We start from the raw sequence: 6,259 nt of genomic DNA, 5'->3' as shown, positions 1-6,259 counted from the left end.
AGTTATTTAATGTTTAAATAACTTTCAATCTGTTAGGTATTGTCTGGTGAATATCAGGCCAACTGGCTTTGATATTTAAAGAGAGATTTGAGCACTGGCATTCTTCTAACAGCAAATTCTGCACACAAATGGAATAATGGAGAGAAAATGTCTCTTCAAGTATAAGAATTTATTAACAGAAATAAATCCAGAGAAAACTGCTGTATAATGTTCAATTATTATTGAATTAACACTATATTTCAGTCAACAAATCTGATCTACTAGGCCAGTTCAACTTAACCGAACCACTGAGCAAAATTAAGATTAAATAAACTAAGTATGTACACACAGAAGAACAAAAGGACAAAAATAGTTAAAAACCATCATCAGAATGATTCAGTGAATCCTGGTTCACTGCAGATCCAAGTAATAACGATTCTTTGAATTCAAAGCTAATTTTAAAAAGTAACTCACCCCTAAATAATTTTTTGACAATTTACTGAATATTTATTTAAATGCTGTTATTGTGTCTAAAACCATCAGTGTGGCGCCCTCCTAGGGTTAAACGGTGGTCCTGCATTGAATTACGAATCAGTATTGATATTGGTTCACCAGTTTTTGTGACACCATTTGGAGAAACCGACGTGTTAGCAGTTCTGCCGCTCTGGGGTATAAAAGCAGCTCTGTCTTGAGCCTCTGTAGTGAGTTGGGGTTGGAATGGTGAGTTTTCAGGTCCCTCTGCCCATTTTTCAGCTTAGCAATTTATTAACTTGGTGATTTCTTAACTAAGCATTCAGTTTGTTTATTAAACATTTATGCAGATCAAACCCCCCCCCCCCCATTACCCACTGCTGAACCTCATCGCTGTTTATCGATGCAGCATCCATGTATTAGATGCTGCATCGATAAACAGCGATGAGGTTCATCTTTGAGGAGAAATAGTCAGACTGTTTCTAATGCAATAAGAAGCTACATCCACTCTTCTGTGATACGGTCTATCTTCTGTGAAGTTTGTCCAGAATTCATGCCCGCCATAGCTCGTCTTGGTTATTGGTTTTTCAAAACTTGTTCCCCAGTAAGTATTGATCAACTACCCATTTGCTCTTGGTTTTTTAAAATTAAGAAATATGTCAACACACCAAACAGATATTTTGAGTTAACAGCCAGCTTCTTGCCTAAAAACTTCTTGAAGTTACTTTTATGCCAGCATAAGATGTCCTACTTTATTCTCCTACACCACTGCTGTTTCCGGTTAAAAGGTTATTTTCAACCTCCAATGAATCAGGGGATAAGATAAGCCATGAAAGATACACCAGACCCATACTTTAAACTGGGACACACACACACACACACTAGTCCACCGCATCTGAAGGAGTATTTGTGAATTGGGACAACTTTCGTTGCCACACTGATGTAATTGACCTATAAATATGTAATTTGAAGGATGCAGTCCCTGGATTGGGACACACTTAAAGAGAGACAAATTAACCTCTCCGCCATGTTTTTGGACAGTAGAAACTGTCAAGGTTTTGTTTACCGATGAACTCAGGACGCACACACGGAACTAAAGTTTGAGTCTTTATTGAAGGAAGTATGCTGGGTGATGAGGGATGAAGACCGGAGGTTCAGGACTGCAGAAAGTCAGGGATGTAGATGATGGCAGGAGCTGACGGCCCGGAGACAGAGAGTCCACACTTGCTAGGTGCTGCTCGGCTAGCAGGCCTCATAGCACTCAGGTTAGCAGTTCATTGGAGACACCAGGGCACAGAGCTGAGCTTCTCCAGGGCAGCCAGTCAGGTTAGCAGAACTTGAGAGACACCAGGGCACAGAGCTGAGCTTCTCCAGGGTGGCTAGTCAGGTTAGCTGAACTTGAGAGACACCAGGGCACAGAGCTGAGCTTCTCCAGGGCGGCTAGTCAGGTTAGCAGAACTTGAGAGACGCCAGGACACAGAGCAGAACCTCTCCAGGAACAAACAGTGAACAAACAGTCTTTAGAGTGACTGACAGGACTAACCTTAACAACAGGAGCAAAACAAAGCTTCCAAGGCAAAACAGGGACTGGCATGGAGAGGTGTGGAATGATGACGGCCCAGTGCTGAACTGAAGGCAGAGGGAGGTTTAAATAGAGCACTAACAGGTGAAACAAGGGTCTAACTAATTAACTGGTAAATGATTATCAGGTGTGACTGACTGCTGAGGAGGTGAAGTGAAAATGACAGAAAATAACTGATGACAATGAAAACTAACAATAAATAAAGTCAAACCTAACCCAAAAGAGATGAAAAAATGAAAACAACAGAAAAACAAAGCCAAACCAAAACTCAACCATGACAGAAAGAGGAACCATTCATGAACAGGGAGAATATGGAAACTAATTACCTCCTTGGAAAAAGGGTGTTTTTTATGAGTACTTCTTTGACACCTTTTACTGGCAGTAACAGTTAGCATTAGCTAAGCTAACACTGGCGTTGCAGCAAAGAGGCTCTTGTAGCTGTGGATCTTCAGTTTAAGGGAGCAGTAGTAAAAATGATTCCTCCTTCAGTAATTTTTTTCCTTTGTTCACCTCCTTTTGCAATTTGTAAACATTAGGAAGTTGTGCACTGAGTTGGATTTCTGCTCCTATTTTTCAATAGAAATCAATTTAGTTTTATTTGTAGAGCTGTTATTCACGACACGTAATTTCAAGGCACTTTACAAAGTCCAACAAATTAATGAATATACTTGAACAACTAGATTTGTACCAAAACTAAACGGACAGACTGATAGAAGCACCCAGCAAGCCAAAGCTTGAAAATGAAAGTTAATATTTAAAGATACAGACAAAGAAGAAGCCAAAAAGGGCAATAACATTAGGGAAATGAGTGATCAGAGGAGGAATAGTAACAAGGGTGTAGTAAAGTTATCATTACTAAATTAAATATTGTTATTTGTCTTGAGTTTTTTTTTCCTTAGTTTTAATTTTACTTAATTTCTAGCAGAAATTATCTTTTCTCCACTGGTGTAATCCTCCAGTTCAAGCAGAAACATCCAGCTGTCAGCTCATTTACATTCTGCTCCTAAAGATCTACTTCTGGTGAAAATGTGTTTCTTTCTCTGTTAAAGAGCTCAGCAAGATGCACACAGCGTCTCTAGAGTGTGTTTCACTGTTTATATTATTAGAGTGTTGAGCAATGTTCTCAGTGACTTCACTGTTATTTTTCATTTTAAATGTTTTAGCTGAACTGTTCTGACCACAGCAGCATGGTTCTAACTGATAAAACATGTTCCTGTTTTTTTTAGGCCAAACATAGAAACATAGAAACAGCTCTTCAAAACAGCTTACAAAGAGACTTAAACCAAAACTACAAAATAAAACTGTTAAACCCTGCAGAAAAACCTGTCAGTAAGTTAAACCAAAGCACGTAGTTTAAGATCGTTTTTAAATGCTGATCAATAAATCGATAAAATTTCATGAACTTTTAATGCAGCTCACATCATGAACTGTTCATGTTCCTACCTTTGTTCCCTGAAAATATATTTTCTATCATAGATTGCAGTTATGTCTGCATTCTGTTACTTTTCTGCCTCTTGAAGTCAAATTCCATGTTTTTACTCTCCAACTTGGTGAATAAAGTTGATTTTGTTGATTTCCTGCTTGGTTCCAGTTTTCCAGTTCCTCTCATCCTCGTGATGTAAATGTGGTTGTGTCTTTAAATGTCTGCTGTTGCAGGGCAGCTTTACACTTTACACACACAGTGGTCTGAGAACTCTCCTCAAGCCAGTGTGAGGCTCACGAGGTTCTGACTTTACAGACATTGCCACAGAACCACCTCCATTCAGTTGACTTTCTCAAAGAGATGACTACCGCTTCAACCCGTCACCAAGAGAAATAAGCATAAGAGATGATGGAACCGGAGAAGATGTTTTTGTGACAGTAATAATAATAATTTGGTTATTCTTAGATAAGGGAGGTGTATTTATAAAGTACTATTCAGTAGCAACAAGATACAAAGTGCTGTACATTAAACAAAAACAAAAATATCACAGAGGAAAGAAAAGATTATAGGCACAGAGGGAAAACATTACAGAAGCAGATTGCAGTGGAATAATAGCAGCAGGTTAAGATATGTTGTGCAATCAAGCCAGGAGGAAAAATCAGGCTGAGATGTGAGTAAAGAAATTTGAGACTTTTACACCAAGGAACTGCACCCCTCAGCAGCCGTTGCTATGAAGCCAAGCTACACCAGACACATCTTCCTCTTTGCCTGTGGACCCTCGAGGAGAGAGCCCACGCTGGGGAGACCAGCCACAGATGTGGGCCTCATAGAGCTCAGAGGCTCACAAGCATCTGCAGAGTTGACTAAGCTGGGTAAAGTCTATTTTTGTGAAACTAACATCATAATCAAACCAGTGGGGGTCTGTCTAAGCTGTGCAGGAGAAAGCTGACCTGGGAGTCGAGCAACTATCCAGCAGGAGTGCAGAGATGCCATGCTGTGATCCCCCTTCACAGGCCTGAGACCCACATGAAGGACCCTGGTGCCGCCTCCTCACGGCCACGTTTCGGCTAGCCGCATAGCTGCCTGTAGCTGATCAGCAGAGGTGGGTGGATCCATAATATCGGTACCAATGCTTTCATTGAACAATATTCGTTTAACAAGATTGATACTTTTAATGCTCTCCTGCACGCACTGACTGCAGCAGATTCACCAAATTCTCCCCGTCTGTGTCGCAGCACTTTGCTGTTCCTCCCCTCTCATACCATGTGTGACCCCCCCCCCCCCCCCCCTGTCAACTGGAGCTCAGCCTGGCCTGGCCCACTCAGTTCACCTCCACTCGACACTCAAACAACCGCGTTGCTGCTCCACAGATTCAGAGAGAGAGAGAGTCTGCCGGAGCAGAAAAACATGAAGAGGGAAAGAAGCGCCGTTTGGCTTTATTTTAATGCCGTAAGTGAAACAACGGCAAGACGGTGTGGTTTAGGACCATTTTATTTAAATTAATACATTTAAATTAAATATTGTTACATGGACATCACCATTTTGTCATCATGTTGTTTACGCAGCAATGCATTCTGGGTAAATGATGTACAGTATACTACATCCTTAAGCGCTAGAGCCGTCCAGCTAAAAAAAAAGCTATCGGTGACTTTAAAGATTTTCAATATGATCTAGAGCATGTTGAAATTGATGACAATGTATTAATAATATTAATAATGAAAACAATTTAAAATGATACGATGAATGACATATACTGCTTGTAGGACTGCCTGATCACGGCAAGTATTGTTCTGTGTCTGGTCTGTTCCAATACTGATCGGTCCGGTCTTGGGTCTGTTACCCCCTGATTAGGGTCTGGTCTTTGATCCAGTGTCAGGTCCCTGATTTCACATTCGGTACCAGAGGCGGTGGCAGTAGCTTTATTAAAGGGCTTCTGATGTTTCTCTCAACATCTTTTCCTGTCAAGACAGCGGGTATTAATAGTTGTATGAATAAAAAAACAAAAGTCAGCACGACAGTTGGTTTTAGTTTGTGAGGGTAACATCCACCTGTTAGCTCCTTCATTAATTCTATTGGTACAAATGACTCAAAGTCCTCTGGAAAGGAGTGTTGAGAGCACAAATGTGGGTCCTCAGGAAGTTGTCTTCTTTAAAGGCTTTTTTTCTACTGTGCTTTTCTTATTTTTCAGCTGGGTAAGGGATGAAGACTCACATCACTTTTTCAGTTCCTTTTTGTTTTGAAAATACAGCCAACAGTACCACTGTGTGGCACGGTCTAAATTTGCACCAGTCAAATGCAATTACTATAACAAACAACTAGGGTAACTCTGTAGGTTTCAGTCCAGTTAGGATGTTTAGAAAAGAATGACTCTGAATTAGGGCAACCATGGAGACATGCAATTTGGCTAAATAAGGTATATTGTCAAAGTGTTGGGTGACAGGGGTGGCAATGTCAGGTGGTATTGTCTTCAGGTCTGCTTGGAAGGAAAAGGGAAATGATGAAAGACAGGCCATAGCTGAAGAGAATGTGGAGAGTGCTTAACTCACAGAGGTTGAGGCTTGGAAAGAGCCAAGGGGGGTGATGTCTGGGGTCTGGGTGCAAATCCAGTGACTCTCTCACTCTAGTGCAGATGATGTAGGAGGGCGGACGAGCAGGTGAGCTCAAGGAAGAGGACTAATGCAGGCAGGCGATCAGAGGAATCCAGTGTTCTTGGAAGGTCCAGGCTTGAAGTTTCTCAGGCCTTAGTTAATAGTGAAGAAAACAGACACAGAATGAGGCCTGGCTCGGAGGAAACTCAGAACAGA

General features: G+C 41.1%; 1 long non-coding RNA gene across 1 annotated transcript in view; it reads left to right on the top strand.

Moving 5' to 3' along the window:
• LOC118559013 overlaps positions 1-6,259 on the top strand; it is a 69,212-nt gene that overhangs the window by 28,115 nt on the left and 34,838 nt on the right. The window lies entirely within an intron of this gene.

Source organism: Fundulus heteroclitus, unplaced genomic scaffold (assembly GCF_011125445.2).
Source record: "Fundulus heteroclitus isolate FHET01 unplaced genomic scaffold, MU-UCD_Fhet_4.1 scaffold_200, whole genome shotgun sequence".
Lineage (NCBI taxonomy): Eukaryota > Metazoa > Chordata > Actinopteri > Cyprinodontiformes > Fundulidae > Fundulus > Fundulus heteroclitus.
This window is presented reverse-complemented; position numbering and strand designations above follow the sequence as displayed.